The sequence below is a fragment of the Podarcis muralis genome, chromosome 9, assembly GCF_964188315.1.
Source record: "Podarcis muralis chromosome 9, rPodMur119.hap1.1, whole genome shotgun sequence".
Taxonomy (NCBI): Eukaryota; Metazoa; Chordata; class Lepidosauria; order Squamata; family Lacertidae; genus Podarcis; species Podarcis muralis.
The window spans coordinates 44,244,317-44,262,088 of record NC_135663.1 but is presented as its reverse complement, the minus strand read 5'-3'; the positions used below and the strand labels follow the sequence as shown (position 1 = coordinate 44,262,088).

General features: G+C 43.3%; 1 long non-coding RNA gene across 13 annotated transcripts in view; it reads right to left on the bottom strand.

Moving 5' to 3' along the window:
- LOC114603819 (uncharacterized) overlaps nucleotides 1-11,445 on the bottom strand; it is a 110,590-nt gene extending 99,145 nt beyond the window's left edge. For 2 of the 13 annotated variants that reach the window (XR_013394205.1, XR_013394218.1), the window contains exon 1: nucleotides 11,089-11,445. This is a non-coding gene — a long non-coding RNA (uncharacterized LOC114603819). Of the gene's footprint in view, nucleotides 1-9,246; nucleotides 10,216-11,088 lie in introns of those variants that run through there. The other 11 variants (XR_013394213.1, XR_013394215.1, XR_013394208.1 and 8 more) reach the window with 9 other exon arrangements.
- Nucleotides 11,446-17,772: the final 6,327 nt, after the last annotated feature.

Here is a 17,772-nt window from a genome sequence, read left to right as displayed (position 1 = left end):
ATGGATTTCAGCAAAACAACAACAAAAACACATGCAAATCAAAGGCACCCCTCCCCCAAATGCAGATATTTTCTTAAGGTGTGTAATGGGTGGGGTGGGAGTATCAGTTTGCCCCCATGTGCCACCCAGATCTCACATTGAGCATACCCCAATAGCTTAGCTGAGCTTAAAAGTCTCCACACAATTGCGAACTCTGATACTGTCATGTTCTGGATCACGTGGGGACCTCTAATGCACTCAGCTGAACATTGTTAGAAGTGCCTTTCAAGCCTTCATACTCAACACATGGTCTCCTGTTACGCTGGGGACAGGGCTTGTGTGTGTGATCCTGATATCTTCTCCAGGCATTTGTTCTGAATGCTTGAAGAGAACTTAAATATTACACACACACACATCACATGACTTAATCCCATGGAACTCATTAGACTAGTCTCAGTCATAACCTATTCCATTTAAATTGCTTTTCATTCCATTTCCTTTTTTGTATAATAATTTCTAACCATTCAATTTCTAACCATCTATTCAGTAGTAGTTCCAACGAATATAAGAGAAAATGCAGTTTCCTGGTTCTCTAAACTGGGACCACTACTCCATTTTCAATAAACGATAGGCTGCAATTCTGTCCTATATCCCTCCATATAATATACATTTCCTATAAATCAATCTTCATTGATAACACCACTTGAAGATCCAACAACTAGTAAATTCAGGAGATCAAACATTTAAGGCCCAACCACACTTTGGTTTGTCCTGTGATTTCAAGTCACAGATCCAAGGGGTGTTGTGGGGGTTTTTTGTCCCACCACTTTCCCTGGGGAAAACCCATTGCTTACTTATGAATCTGAACAAACATCAATCCACAGAAAACCAGATTGACTTTTTTTCCAATTCAGCAGTAAACAGAGGGCTTTTTCAGGGACAGTGGTGAAAAATACAAAAACCGCTCAGACCCATGACTTGAAATCACTTGACATCACGGGACGAATGGAAGTGTGGATGGATCCTCAGTTGCAAGTGAAAGGAAAGCTGAACTAGACTGAAGGGAAAGAGATAGGATGGATGAGATGGACAGAAAATGCAAGGCCAGCCAACAACCCCAGGGGAAGCATTTGGGCAAGAAGAGAAATGCTTCCCAACTAGGAACAATACATGATAACAGAGAGTAAGGCGTGGTCAGTTGCTGGCCTTCCTGGGCATGGCCCACAGCCAATGCTCAGCCAGGTGGCAAGGCACTGCCCCTCCAGCAGGGCCTCTGATTGGCCCATTTACTTCTGGCAGGAATCCTGCTTGGTACTTCCGCCATGCAGGGGGTTCCCCTAATGGCTGGCAAACACGTGGGCTTCTGCTGCTGGGGATGGCAGATAGGATGAAGGTCGGCAACCATGGCCCACCTGAGATGGGTGAGCGGCCGTTGCTGATAGGCTGACAGAGGGGAAATAAAAGCAGTTCTAAATATAATGACCACTAACAACTAACACAATGCATGGCTGGGGCAGAAGAGGAACAGACTATGAAAAGTTTTCACATCAATGAAAGAAAATGCACAATAAAATTGGGAAGGTGGCAGCTAGAAACATCTGCATAATGGAGACAGAGGAGTACCACTGTTGAAGGTATTCAAGTTTGTGACTCAGCAACAGTGATTGCCTTTTGGGGGTATGCTGAACAGCGAACTGAATTAGCCCAGTGCTAATTAAACTAAGGTTCCAATTAATATTAAACACTGATTGTTCAGTCAAGTGAAATGCTTGACTTAAGGAAGTATCTCTCACTCTTGCATCAAAACAGACCTCAAGGAAGGAAACAGTCCTTACCCCTAAAGCCTTCAAACGCTACAGCAAACCCATAAAGAAGAAATGAATTAAAAGCCCGTGCCTGCATTCTTATACTGTACAAACAAAGCTGAAATGTAAATCTCTGACCTTGGTGAGTTCCACGCAGAAGCCAGAAAAGAGGAAGGAACAAGTAGCTAAAATAAGCAGATGGGTTGATGGGGCGGAAATAATAAACAGTGAAAGAAATTTCACTACTAGTAAAGATATTGAAAGGCTTAATCGGAGACAGAATACAGTAAAACAATAGCTGAACAGTAAAGATAAAACTAACACAATCAGGGAAACATTCAAAACCACATCTTACACAGTGGGTTTTAATGAATTGTGTTGTTGGGAGCTCCTTAAAATTCTTCTTATATTTCACAGGATACGATGACTGGAGTTAAAGCAACACTCAGTACCTCTTATTTTTGTTTTTATACCCCTCAGGCAATGACTTATTTAAAGGTATACACCTGATATACACCTATTCCTGAAGCTAAGCTAATGTGAGCCTAGACAGCACCTGAGTAGCAAGGGGATGAAAGGCTCCATTGACTCCCCCTGTGTACTTGTCACCTGGGAGAAAGGGTGAGATACAAATGTAGAAAATAATGCAGAAGATAGTGGAGGAAAACTATGCTGGCTGGGGCCGATGAGAGTCATAGTCCAAGACACTGAGGTGGGCATATGCTGATTCAATGAATGTATATGCCACTTTTCATATATTAATCGGGGCAGCTAACAAAATCTTATAATATTAAAAGGTATAAAACACTAAAAACAGGGTGTGGTTGTGGTTGTGTGAGCAGTAATAATGAGCCAATAACTACAAATCCATATAAACAGTCAAGCCAAAAGGGAGCCAATTATAATAAAAGCCATCAGATTCCATTAAAAGCAAGGGAGAACAGAACAGATATTGCCTGGCACTTAAAACGTTACCAAAGGCAGCACTAGGTGAACATGGCAGGCCACCACTCCCACTTGGGAAGTTTCAATCTTTTGTACTAGCCCCATTAACCAGGGGTACTTCCTGTCCCAGTTGGACTGGTGGCAGGCAGCCAGCAGAGGAACCAACCAGAACTCTCTTCAGGTGGCCAGATACAAAAGGGGATGTGGTTCCGGCATCTTTCATAGTTGTGCAGAAGAAGGAATTGTAGCAGGTGCAGCTCACTTCGAAAGCTATAGCTTCTGAAATTCTCTCTTCTTGAAGGGTGCAGGAGCCCTGTAGTCTTCTGCATCTAGCCACCCTACGGTCTCCTCAAGTAGCATCCTCTGAGACCGCTAGCAGAGGGGCCAAGTAGAAGCATTAATGGATGATAAAAGGCAAAGGTAAAGGGACACCTGACGATTACGTCCAGTCGTGGCAGACTCTGGGGTTGCATCGCTCATCTCACTTTACTAGCCAAGGGAGCCGGTGTACAGCTTCCAGGTCATGTGGCCTGCATGACTAAGCCACTTCTGGAGAACCAGAGCAGCGCACGGAAACGCCGTTTACCTTCCCGCTGGAGCGGTACCTACTTGCACTTTGACGTGCTTTCGAACTGCTAAGTTGGCAGGAGCTGGGACCGAGCAACAGGAGCTCACCCCACCACAGGGATTCGAACCGCCGACCTTCTGATCGGCAAGCCCAAGGCTCAGTGGTTTAACCCACAGCGCCACCTACCAAATTTCTATGATGGTGTAATGGGAATTGGGGGTTGCTCGTGCGTAAGTTGCCGCCACTCTCGGCGAGGTTGCCTGGATAAACCTTTCCCTGGCTGGACAGTCCTGATTCCGCGTCTGTCTCAGTAACTGGCAGAATCCGTCAGTGGGCGTTTCCTGAACTTCTTCCAACATAAAAGTTCCTTGACGGATAGTCTCCGCCTAGCCTCCCTGCGCGGAAGTCTTCTGTGCAGGGTGGGTGTGGGCAGTGGAGGACCCGTGCTCTCCCCGCTGGTCTCTGGCGAAAAGTCCTGGAGCCATCTCTCCGAAGCCTGCCTCTGCCCGCCTTTCTCCCTGGTGTAACGCTGATTTCCTTCCCCGGCCGATAAGTCCCCTCTCTCCCTGCTGGGCTCTTCTCCGGCATCGCTTGGGAGCCCCTCCTCCACTCCTGGCTGCGATGGCAGTTCCCTGACAGATGGCTATGGTCTTACCTCTACTGTCAGAGAGAGTATGCCCCTGAATTCCAGTTGCTGGAAATCACAAGTGGGGAAAGTGTTGTTGCGCTCGTGTCCTGCTTGTGGTCATCCCATCATGCATCTGGTTGGCCACTGTAAGAACAGGAAGCTGGATTTGATGGGTCTAATCCAGCAGATCACTTCTGATGTTCTTGAGTAGGGGGAGTGGGATGTCTACGTCCCTCTGCTACTGGCACTGTGATTTCTGTCTGGAACCATGTCCACAAAACCCGAGGACATCCTTCTATTTTCAGTTGATTGAGCAAAAGCAAGGCATATTCACAGAAAGCTAAAGAGCTAAAGAGCCTCACAGAGCCTTCGCAAGGCACCTTTTCCTAAAGAAATATGCCATAATGATCAATCATTTGAACAAGATGATTGTCTGAACAGTCTTAGGCAAATCACTGTTTGTGTTGGATTAAATATTATGGCAGCTTTTATCAAGTTCTCTGCCAAACCTTGAAAACAAGATAAAAACCTGAATGAAGGGGAAATGAACAGCAGCAAGGCTTGCTGAAACCTTAAACATACAGCAGCAGTCATTTTCAAACGAAAGCAAAGGCTCATCAACATGGCAGCTTGTTTTGAGTCTCAGAACTAGAGCTCCTAGAAAAAAAGTATACCAGTTACTATTTAACCTTGGAATCAAATCTCATTGATTTGAACTTGAAGAACATCCTTATTTCTGTCTACCTTCAGCTGGTGGAGAAAACACAAGAAGCTGCCTTAAACCAGGTCAGATCATTCGCCCATCTAGCTCAGTATTGTCTACACTGACTATGGGGAAGGTGATGGAGGGAGCCAGCGTGAGTGTTCTCATACCTGCTTCATATTTTTCTAGGATGGGATGGGCAGCCTTTTCTGGCCACATTTACTTTCAGGGACCTCATGTCAGTGGTGGGCCAAGCCAAAGGTAAAAGTGGTCAGGGCAATGAATGCAATTTTTACATGTGTGAAGTAGGCTAGTATCTTCACAGCCAGCTCTCAATCCTTCATTCAGGCAAGCAAGAAACATTATCAGAGTTCAAGGACACGTCACAGCAAGTCCAAAACACCCAACAGCATACCAGCGCTGGTGAAAGGTATGGCTCAGGAGGGTTTGTTGCCTGGGGGAAAGTCTCAAGGGCCTGATAGAGAAGCCTGGAGGGCCACATTTTGGTGGGCAGGTGCTCCAGATGCTGCCTGACGAGTGCAGAATTGATCTGAACTATTATTTCCTGTGAACTGGACACTTGTTAAGGAATCTTAAGATTGCACTTATTAGCACTTGCAGCGCGTTGCCAGCTCATGTTCGGCCTGTGATCAACTAGATCCCTTTAAAATGTGTGCTGCTGCCAAGCCAGGTCTCCCTCATCCTATCCTTGTGCCCTTGATATAAGGTAAAGGTAAAGGTACCCCTCCCCGTACAGGCCAGTCTTGCCAGACTCTAGGGTTGTGCGCTCATCTCACTCTATAGGCCGGGAGCCAGGGCTGTCCGCAGAAATTTCCGGGTCACGTGGCCAGCGTGACAAGCTGCATCTGGCGAGCCAGCGCAGCACACGGAACACCGTTTACCTTCCCGCTAGTAAGCGGTCCCTATTTATCTGCTTGCACCCGGGGGTGCTTTCGAACTGCTAGGTTGGCAGGCGCTGGGACCGAGCAACGGGAGTGCACCCCGCCGCGGGGATTCGAACCGCCGACCTTTCGATCGGCAAGCCCTAGGTGCTGAGGCTTTTACCCACAGCGCCACCCGTGTCCCGTGCCCTTGATATATTGGTACCTAAATGCAGGGCTTTACATGTACCTCTACTGAATTTCATCTTGTTAGTTTTGGCCCAGTGTTCTGGCCAGTTGAGATCATTTCAAATCTTGATTCTGTGTTCTATGGTGTTACCTATCCCTCCTGGCTTTGTGTCATCTTCTCTGTACCTTTGTCTAAGTCATTTATAAGAATGTTGAACAGGACAGGGCCCAAGACAGAGCCCGGTGGGCATGGCACCACTCGAGAACTCCCTCCAGGCAGACGCTGTGCCATTAATGAGCACCCAATGAGCATGGTTACTGAATAAACATGGTGTTCAGTAGCATTTCCTATTCTATTTTTTTCTATCACAATTTATAGTTAGTCCACAAAGGCCATTATTTAAGTTATGACATTTTTTGCCACACAGAGAGATCTGTGCAGAGCAATCCTATGCATATTTATCATTGGTCTTTTTTAATGGTTTTATGAGATTTTGTTTTCCTTTTAAAAATGATTTTTAGATAAGCAATAGTTTTAACTGTTTGATATATGTAATTGATTTATATATAGGTTTTTAATGCAATTCATAAATGATTTAAAATAATAAGATTTACCTGTTCAGTGGGACTTACTTCCCTATATGTGTGTTTAGCATTGCAGTAGTAGGCTTTTGCATGCTTTCCTGGACACAGGCTCCAACTAACATAGTAACCATGCTTAGGATCACAGCCTCAGTGGAGGGGGGAAAAACTTCCTTATATCTCGGTAGACTTCTGTGTGTGAAAATTGTCTGAGTAAGCATCCATTTTACTGCAACTAAGCACGTTTAATCTTCTGGAACATGTGTGTTCACGTGGCAAAACAGAGTCACGCAATTTTCACACATGATAGCGGACAGTATTTTCCCCTGGCATGGGGGTGAGGGGACTTTATGTGTGAAGCTTCCCCAAGTGTCGAGAGGGGCATTTCCTCTAAGCACGCTTACAGCTCAGCCAAGGGACACTGACTCAGGAAGGAAGCCAGAGAACTGCAGATATGAGCTGAAACACTCATTTATCAAACTAGAGATTGTAGGCAAACTATTTACACTCTTTCTCTGGTCTGCTTTTAAGAACTGGCAGGGGAAAGAAGTGTTAGCAGCAGGTTGCGCCAACACTTTTCTACAGAAAGTGGGGGGTGGGCAAAAGTCTTCCCTTGCTGTTCTATAGCAAATCACCTTACATTTGATTTTAATTTTCACCAAGAGCAGAGTGCATCTGAGAATGTACAGAATACCTTTCCCCTCTGAAGGGAAACATCTCTTGTTTTGCTTTTTAAATGGACAAAGTGCCTTCAAGTACATGCAAAGAGCCCTTCCCTTCGGAAGATATGCATCAGGAAAACTAAAGCATTTCAGTTCCAGGTTGGCTGCATGCAGTGCAGACCCAGGGCTGCTTTTACCTATGAAGAAAACTTTGGAAAGCAAACCCATTCCAAGTTAGCCACAGTCACCTTTGACAAAGGATTGGCCTTGTAATAGAGAGATACTTGCCAAAGCAACCTTAACAGTAAGACCAAAGAGGAAGAAAGGGGAGGAAATGATGCTGGAGCTGTAGAAGTTTTAGTTTTCTGAAGTATGGCTTAATGTTCATAAAATATGAAGTTCCTGTGCTGGAAAAAGAGAGCAGTACAGATGTGAAAATGTGTAGAAAAGGGAATGTCCCTTTAAGGACATTTGTAATTCTAGTGCTGGAGAAACATCAACTTGGTGTCAGCAAGCAAAATCCCTTGGACATTCAAGAGTGACTACAACACCATTTCCTTGCAATATGGATTTCTAAGGACTCTGACTTACTCTGTCCTATTCAAGAGCCAACACTCAAGTTTCTACTGCGTTACAAACTAATCCTCCTGGTTCTGTGAAATGTGCAATATGATCCAGTCCTTTTAATCGGAGACTGTAGAATCCATCTATAGCCAGATCTTTATTAACAATCTTTTTTGCCACCCCTTTTTGTTCATTTGAAAGTGTCTTTATTTTAATTTTAAAGTATTATCAAGCCACTTTTCCAAATCGGTTTGCAACAATAACAAACTACAAACTACTTATCGGACACAGCCCAATATAATTATCTTCAAAGGGCCGTGTTCTGAGTAGGCACACAAGAGGACTGGAAAAAAAATATGTAGCAATAGAAAGTTTCAGTATAGAACCATTCAGAAATTAAAAACATTGATTAAAGAAAGAAGACAAAATGGTAGTGCAACATTGGAAAATCCACTTAACTACAGCAGCAAATGGAAATCCTGTGGTCCTCAAACCCTCAAACTGTTGTCAGACTGCCAACTCTCATCAGCCCCAGCTGATGAGACTGGCCAGGTACAGATATTATTCCCCACGAAGGAATGCTTAACAGAATTCTAGATGGCAATCCCAAGTACGCTGGCAGTTTGAATCTCCAATGCGTATTAGCTCAGAAGTAAAATAATCCAGTATTTTTATAGGCTAAAACCAAAAACCTTGGCATCGGCCTCATAGCTTACTGGCAGCCACTGCAGCCCGTTTAGGAGTAGTGTAATATGTATGCAACTGGAGACTCCGCTGAGTAACCTCACTGCAGCATTCTGCACCAGCTTCCAGATCAACCTCAAGGGAAGCCCCACACAGAAAGCATTACAGTAATCCAACCCACAGACCCAGCGTCAGCACTTAGGCTTGCATGGGAATGCCAGGCTGGCCCAAAGGGGATGACTCTGGCAGATGCAACATTCTTCTCCACTCCATTATTGTTTTTTAAACAAAAACAAAAACAAAAAATAATAGTCAGCAGCAGCTGGCTAGGAATGCACATTTTTATAGATGCTAATTTTATTATTTTTACTTAAAACATATATTATCCTTTTCTACAATAACTGGTGCTTTTTCCCAATATGTTCAGCATCTGGGAAGCAGAAGCAAACTTAATTTAGTGTGCTCGTAATAGTGCTAAGATTTAAGTGAGTTTAAAATTTGTTTGTTTTGCATGTATTTACTTAAGCCTGGGTTGTTGCTGTTGTTGTTTGTAGTATCAAAAAACTGTAGGTTTTTGTCATTTCTGAATTTACTGACATGTTCTGTATTCTGTATATTTGTATTTTCCATTGCTTCTGTATTTTGATGTTCAAGGTGCAAAAAGTGGCATATAAGCACACTTAATAAATCAAAATGCAAAATCAGAGTTAGGCAAATTTGTTTTGTTTTTCTCTACCTTCCCAAGAATATAGAAGCAGTTGTAAAGGGAGGCGGGGAAAGAAGATAAAAGTCAATTTGTGCTTAATGCACACTACCATCTAACTCACACAAACATACACACAGAGCAAACAATTAAATCCAGGGTCTACAATTATCTAGCTGCACCACTGACAGGTCCCAAGCAACATTCATGGCAGAGGTTCAGTTAAACCCCTTCATAAATCATGAAATGGTCTGTGAAGGCTTCGACCACTTTAGAGTATACTGAGCTTTGTGTTATTCACAAGATATTTAATCAGCTTGAGCCCCCCTCGCAGAATAGATTCCTGTACTCACATGGCAATTCTGGTTTTGCATGTAAAATGGAGGCTTCTCCCGCTTTCGAAAGGCCTAATCCACATTTCAGATGGCTGGGAATCAAACTGCGCTGCTGGTGCAGACTTGACTGTTTCCAATGTGGCCTGGGGAGGGAAACGTGACTGCGATGTCACAGTTTGTTCTCTCCATTCCAGCGATGTTTCTTTTACAGCGCCTTCTTCAAACTGTCCTCAGGCTCCCCTTGCTGTACTCCTCCTGGCATTTTATGAGCACCTGAGGGATTTGAGACCTTTGGGGGCTTGCTTTTAACTTGCAGGACCTAGTTCTGTTGAGCTAGCAGCAGGTTTATCGGCCGCTTTTGACAGAAGTGGGACAGACTTCTGCAACTGACCACAAACAGAGCTGTCCCTTCCTGATGACATCATCGAGCTGGGTGGAAGTTTACTCTTATCTATGACTTTTGTTTATTAATAAAAAATTATACACTGCTGGATTGTTGAAAACAACAAAAACAAACCCTTCGGAGCGGTTCCCCAAAAAGCAGTTTACCACATTTATATTCCATCTTTCTTCCAGTGAGCTCAAGGTGGCAATACAGTGATACCTCAGGTTACATATTCCTCAGGTTACATATGCTTCAGGTTACAGACTCCGCTAACCCAGAAATGGTGCTTCAGGTTAAGAACTTTGCTTCAGGATGAGAACAGAAATCGTGCTCCGGCGGCGCAGCAGCAGCAGGAGACCCCATTAGTTAAAGCGGTGCTTCAAGTTAAGAACAGTTTCAGGTTAAGAACGGACCTCCAGAACAAATTAAGTACTTAACCCGAGGTACCACTGTACATGGTTCTCTTCATCCCCACTTTATCCTCACAAAAAAAGAAAAGAAAAAAACCCTGTGAGGTAACTTAGGCTGAGAAGATGACTGGCTGACCTCAGGTCTTGGCCCATGAGCTTCGCAGCTGAGTGGGGATTTGAACCCTGTTTTCCCTCATCTTAGTCCAACACTCCAACCGCTATGCCACACTGCAGTGCTTTATTATTAAGGAAGGGACAGGTGCTAAAGGAAATTAAGATGCACCGGGTTTTATAACAGCCAAAAAAGAAAAGAAAGGGGCTGCAGTTTCTCCATAGAATTAGAATCATAGAATCATAGAGTTGGAATAGACCACAAGGGCCATCGAGTCCAACCCCCTGCCAAGCAGGAGTTCTCTGCCCCCAATGTGGCATTTGCCAAGCGGGCGTCTGAGTTTACAGGGTGAAGAACATAAGAAGAGCCCTGCTGGATTTTAACAAAGGTCCCTCTAGTTCAGCATCCTGTTCTCACAGGGGCCAACCAGATGCTTAAGGCAAGGCAGATGCCAGATTTTTGGGGAGTCAGGGAGCACATTTGGAAATTGGAAAAGGTGCCGTGGGTGCCATTCACAAAATGGCCGCTGTGACGGCATGTAGAGGAGGCCAACCCATTGCAAACAGTAACAGGAATAGCAAACAGTCTCTCGTGCAGTGTGAACTTCTAGGGGGGATTTAATTAGACCTTTCGCAGTCGCCACAGAAAGTACTGGTGGGAACACAGGCCCCCAGAAGCTCCCACATTAGCAAGCCCTGAATTTAGAAGACAGCAATGCCAATAACTTCAAGGCAAGACATCCACGTCTCTTCCCCAAAATAAAGGGCCCTGCGAATGAACCGATGACAGTTAAGCATGATGTGAGTGAACGCATCGGCTGAAGGATGTGACCTATTTCTAGTCCCATTAATTTTCATTACCTCTACACCTAAATATTATCTGAGAAGTGTCTTGTGCTTGCCTGCTAACCAAATAATGAAGTCTAAATCGTCTTTCATTGCTAGCACACCCACCTGTTCTTCTCGCAACGTGCTACGTTCGTGGCCCATCCTTTTGCAGATGTGAATGCAATGCCATAAATGAATAGCTGGGATAAAAAGCCTCTCAGGATGATTGATTGGCCTAACATTTCAAAGCACTTGTATCTGGCCGTGATGGTAGGCAGGCTGCATTCTGTTCTGAGGGATGCAGAGTATGAATGTTCAGAAGAAAAACGGTAACTAGAAGAGAACATTGGTGACGAATGAACATTTAGAGAGGGCACAGGAAGTCTGTGGCTGCCCTGTCCTCTGCCCTTGCTGAATGGGATGTAAATATTTCCCAAGATAGTTACACAAGCAGTCCTGAATATTCATAAATGTAAATGAACTGGATTAAATTAACCCCTGCAAAGAAATGTGTTATTTCACTGATGACTGTGGTGAATTACTCCCCCCCCCCACACACACACACTTCTTAACTTTCTTTTTCAGTTTCTAAAAATACATATAACAAACAACCCTCATATACCCTGCCCCCAGAAACATTCCATGCATATACACTGTAAATAATACTGCCAAATATTAAGTAAATTTGTAAATAGTTTTGAATTGATTGCATCTGATAGGTGCTCTCCATCTTAACAGATTGTCCTAGAGTGAGCCATGGGTAGCCGGTGGTGAGAGGACAACACTGACCTTTCGGGTGTAATAAATAAACATGTGCCATACAGTTTCAAGGTCAGCTTTGGTTTGTGTGGTCCTGAGCACTCTAAGATATTAGACATGTGCATCAACTCTGTTTGCAGCCCGAATTATGAGACAAATAAGGATGGTTCAGGTGAGGTTTACACCTATTATAGCTGAATTGCACTGTCAATAAAGCGTTCTGAGTTGGATCAGAGATTCTCAAAATCCTGAGCTGCTCTGTGGACTCAAGTGCCCCCCAAAAGCTGCATTTCAGCATTTAAAATAAACCAACCACTTCATTTCATTTGCAAAGGTAAAACCAATCTGAGTAGGGAAATGCCCTGAGCTTGAGAGGTTAGCAGGTGGAGGGGGGTGGATCATTCATTTTTATGGACAGATCTAGGTTTTGATCACAGTAGATTATTTTCCAGGGCACTCCAGCTACACTGATTTGAATAGAGAAGTTTGCAGGTTTTTAGTAGAGCTCATTATAGGGCCGTTCCACTTTCCATCTCCCTCAGTTCAGTTCTAGGGCTTTTTTGTATGATTTTTAAAATTATTATTCTAATCTTTTTCGGTTTTCCATCAAACAATATCTGCTTTGATTATTCTTATATTCAATTTATTTTTCATTAGGTTTGTGCAGACTTCTCTTCCAGCCGTTCCCACCCATCTTCTCCTGCTGCACATGTTTGCTTATTTGTTGCTTATTACACACTTCCATTTCTTTTTTTCTCCCAGTTTGCTGGTTTGAAATTTCATGCCCTGTTCCCACCCCCACCCCCCGGCTTACTCCAGTCACCAACCCCCATCTCCCTGTATCAGTTTCCCTCTTCTGTTTCCTTCTCCAGGACCACAGCATATTCCCTCCCAATGCCTCTGTTTCCTTCCACAGGACCACAGTGTGTTCTTTATTCCTCAGCTTCCAAACCTACAAAAGGGTCACAATATCTTCTGCACCCAGCCACTCCAGACAAGCATCTCCCCACAACCAGCTTCCCATCAAAAGGAAAAAATATCTCCTCTCTCCCCCATCCTGATTTTGATTTCTTTCTTTCTCCCCTCACCTGTCTCCCTCGGTGCCAGTGAGAAAGAGAGGCGAGTCCCACCAGCATGTCATGGTGACACCTTCCTGTCCTCTCCTGCCCTCCTCTTCCTCCCAGGGTGACCTATTGAGGCTCTGGAGTTGATTTCTGCAAGGACCAGCTTCCAGTTCTTGGCTCGGTCCACGTGCCTCTTATTCCCTCTAGTGGCTCAGAATCTCATCACAGCATGACAGTGGACCACTATGAATAGAGAGAAAGGTTTGCTCTCTAGGCCTGGTACTTCCCCCACCACCTAAACTTGCTTGTCCCTTAACTTAGCTCCCAGTTAATTTGCTCATTGACAGCGTATTATTACCCATTTACCATGGGGTTCCTCTCTCATTTCACCAGTTTCAGACTGATTGCCAGCGAAACACTAGTGGGGAAAGTTAAGTGATCTAATGCTCTTCCTGCAAAGAGTAAAGAGGAACTACAGCACTTATCATTCTTAAAGCTGGCAGATTTCATCCATTCAGAAGGGGCAAACATGACTGCAAATTGCATCCAATTCTGAGATAAAATTTAAAAGTTATATGTAGTTTTCTTAAAGCACACACAGAGAGAGACCTAAAAGGTTCCCTGTGTGAAAACTCCTGGGTGGATCTTCCTGCAGTTTGACAGACTTAGGGGCACCTGCAAATTTCATACACTTCTGTGCAAAGGAAAAAGGTTAGATACATTTTTTTAGATTCACTATTATAGTCAATAGGGAAGAGACAGAGCATTCAATCTAGCAGATCTGTTTTAGGAATGGGAAATGGGGAAGACACAGAGTGGATCCAAAACAGATCAGTTTGCTTCCCAATGCTATAGACACAAATACGAGATGGATATTGTATCCAGTGCACACTCTTAGTAAATCTGCCTTAATATATTCAACAAGTTTATCAAAAGAAGAAATGACAGTAGGTTGCGCTAGCAATACGTTTGTGTGCAGACATATGTCTCCACCTAGTGATCACTAAGAATAAAGCCAGCCTCTAAACAAAAATCTAGAAGTACCAGGGAAGAGGAAATGCATCACTGAAAAGGAATACTAAGGAGGAAACAGATGACATTTTTAAAAGTTAAGAAAAAGATAGGAAGCTGAGTATTTTGCAAGCATCCAGAGATCTGGTTGAAGTTTCATGGGGACTTTAAAAAAGAAAATTGGAAACTTGTGTGGAAATGTGGAGAACCGAACTTAGGATAAATAAAATGAGAAACAGAGAAGAACCAAAATTGACATATTCACCCATCCCTATTTTTGAACAAATACAGATTGAATTCTTTACAGTTGATGAAGGTTATGGGACATTAAACTGCTCAGTATGGGGTGGCTAAACGTTGTCCTGCCCCAAAGTAGAGGTTCTGATACACTTTTTATTAGAATGCACTTTGTATTTGGATCTGTTGCTTTGAACCCCTTATTGTTAGGATTAGTAATAACTCTCTGTTTAAGCAAAATTCTATTCCTATTTTCCAGAACAGATCACCACCTGACATCTAGGACACTGAAATTTGTAAAACTGGCTTTAGGAAAGGAGAAGATGCTTACCATTTTGGATGATAATATATGCTAATACATGCCAACTATTTGTAATGATATAATTTTTAATCACATTTTAACATGACTTAATGCATTCCGTATGTTCCTGTTTTGCAGTTATTATTGCCTTGTGTATGTGAACGGCCTGATTGGCTAGTAAGCAATAACCTTATTGGGTGATAGTCAACTAGGCTTTACTCTTAGTAGACTGACTGGAATTAATGAACATGACTAAGTTAGGTCCATTAATTTCAACCACCTGTTGTTATTAATGCCAAACTGTGAGTTGTGTCATGCTAACAGACCCATTAAAACTTATGACTAACTTGGATCCATTAATTTCAGTCACTCTACTCTGAGTAGAATATAACTGGGTGCAGCCCAGCGCTCTCACATTTATTTCTAAGCATTAACCAAGCCTCTCTCTGCTCCCCAGTTGTCACCCAGCCAAAAAAGAAAGGCTCGTACACTTGGCCCTGTCCCATGGTCCCCATTTTCAGATGCTTGCTGCACTGGCAAAGGATCTATCTCACCATGAGGAAGAGTCTTGCCACACAGCAAATATGAGTGTATATCTGCTAGTGGGGAAATGGTGTTGTTGAAAGCGCAGTCTTTTTATTTCCTATCTCGATTGCATTGGTACAACTTTCTGGTGCCAATTCATTTCAGATGTCTAAATGCCCATATTTTCTTGCATACGTACTTCCTTGGTCAGATCAAATTCTGCTTATATCCAGATTGGCCAGTCTTAGTGTGTACGTGGATTTCTCTGTCTAGACCTAGCTATTTGGCAGTGTGCAGTTCCAGGAATTTAGATAATATGAAGCAATGAATACTTTCCTTGTGAATTTGGATTTGCATTGGCACCTTTTAACAGTACCCACCTCACTAGTAAACAAACAGCTAGTGACCTAGTTCAAGATGCCTTCCACATTTCTATTTTCCCTTAGCTCAGAAAAAAGTATTTCAAGCTACATGTGGTGGGTTTTAAAAACAAAAAGCACAAATAAATACTGATCAGAACATTATGCAAATGTCTGGTGTCCTAAAATAAGATAGTGTATTATAAACTATTCATTGCCTAAGCTTTACTGTATATTATAGCTGGTCCACATGCAAAAGACAACATGACAGGCTCTATTTTTTACTGCTAGCCTTGGATGAGACTTGTTTTTCATTGCTTGTGTTTCTAGCCACTAAAGTTGGAGTTCAAGCATTTGAAGAGGCTTATTTTCCATTGCTTCTGCGTTTCTCAAGTGTGGAACTTGAGGTCTTCTAGATGTTGTTGAGACTCCAGCTGCCATCAGCCTCGACCAGCATGGCCAGCATGGGAGTTATAGGCCAGCAATAAGTGGAGGATCACAGGTTCCCCATCCCCACACTAGAGAAATGAAAAATAAGCCTGATCAAAGGCCTTCACTCCAATTCTGCATTTTATTTTGTTTTTCGTAACTTTGTTTTTCATTAAGGAACTTGTGTTTGTAGCTGATGCCATTCAGGAAATACATAGTGGCTCACTCACTATAAGCCTCAGGCTATGCTAAGCATCAGAGGAGAAGGGCAGGGCAGGGTTGCATATGCTGCCTGCACCGGTGCCAGTCATTGATGTGGCTACTATTGTTTCAGCTGTCTTCATTCTCACTCCGGTCTTCAAAAGCAGGTAGGGTTAGGAGGAACGGTGGCATTTTCCTGAATAGACCATGCAAGAAATGCACTGAACCAGAATTTCAAGTGATTGCAGCGGATCATTCCTCATTCAATCCAATATTTGTACAGTTATATATGCTCATTGTGGTTTTTGTTCCTGTTAGACATGGTCACCATGTAGAAATGCCCTCAATATTTCAGGGACCTGCACATATCAGCCCAGCTGCTTGTGGACTCTTGAGATACCATCTCCCAAGCACACTTTATGATGGCAGCAGCTCAGCTCTTCCTCCTGTTACCTTGGCAACCTTGTTGAAAAGAGTGCAAGGACCGGAAGCAAAAGAATGGACTCCCTATAGACTGGTGTGGGTTCTAGTTTTTCTTTTTTTCTTTTTTTGCAGTGTATTCTGAAACATTTCATTGATGCAATAATAGTGTATTAATGGAGGATTTATACTGAACCATTCACACATCATTCTGCATTATGGATTGTTCTGCAGTGGCCCCCCAATGATATGGCATTATTACCATCTTGAAGGGGCAGTCTCCAGCTTTAGCACAACCATTTGCATTGTTTTGATGGTGTTTTATGTTTTGCCATTGTACACAGCCCTGATTTCCCCCCCTCATATGGCAATAAAGAAATGCTTTTATAAATAAATAAGCAAAAGTGGGACAACACCCACTCACCTGAACTCTTGTGCTATGAAAAGTCACAAGATTTAAGCAAAACAAAAAAATTCCTTCCAGTAGCACCTTAAAGACCAACTAAGTTAGTTCTTGGTATGAGCTTTCGTGTGCATGCACACTTCTTCGGATACATTTCATGCATGCACACGAAAGCTCATACCAAGAACTAACTTAGTTGGTCTTTAAGGTGCTACTGGAAGGAATTTTTTTGTTTTGACTATGGCAGACCAACACGGCTACCTATCTGTAACAAGATTTAAGCAGGAAGCTATGGGCTGCGCACTGACAGGAAACGAAGCAGTACATCTGTCCTGAAACATTTGCGGGCGCAAAGAGCATTGAAAGTGGGGTTGTGTATAACCAGCCCTATGCCATCTTGAACACAAATCATCATGAATGCACAATAATAAAAAGGCCTTCTGGAAGGGCTCAAAGGCCAGTGGCACATCTAGACCAGTGCTGTCCACCCTGGCCAAATTCATACATGATGCACAACCAATGGTTCAGTACCATGTAAACAAGCAGGAATGAGCCACTGAATTTTGACTTTATGCACTCCCTAACCCCATCTCCTCCCATGCAGCTGGGAGAAAACTTTTCAGTTCAATTTTTCTTTCAAGGAATTCTGGAGCAGCATTAGGTATAAATGAGAGGTCATTGTTTAAAACTGTCTTCACTATTGGAGGCAATAAGCTTCTGAATACCGGCTGCTAGAAACTACAGGAGGGGAGATGGTTGTTGAACATGGGTCTTGCTTCCAGGTTTCCTATAAGCATTTGGTTGGCAACTGTGAGAACAGCATGCTGGAATAGGTGGACCACTGGCCTCATCCAGCAAGCTATTCCTGTGTTTCTAAAAGAAACTTTCATCAGAGTTCAAACCAGGGTTTATGAAGCTGGCATGCTTAACTGTTGTTTGCTTTAAACCATGATGTTGTGTATATATAATGACAAGGCACATTTTGTGGAAAGTGAACCTATGTTTTGTCCAAGTCACCATGCTTCAGAAGTTGAGCAAACTGGGACAATGACTCACAGTGGCCCTCCAGGTTCACAGGAAGAGGTCACCTTGCTAGGTGAT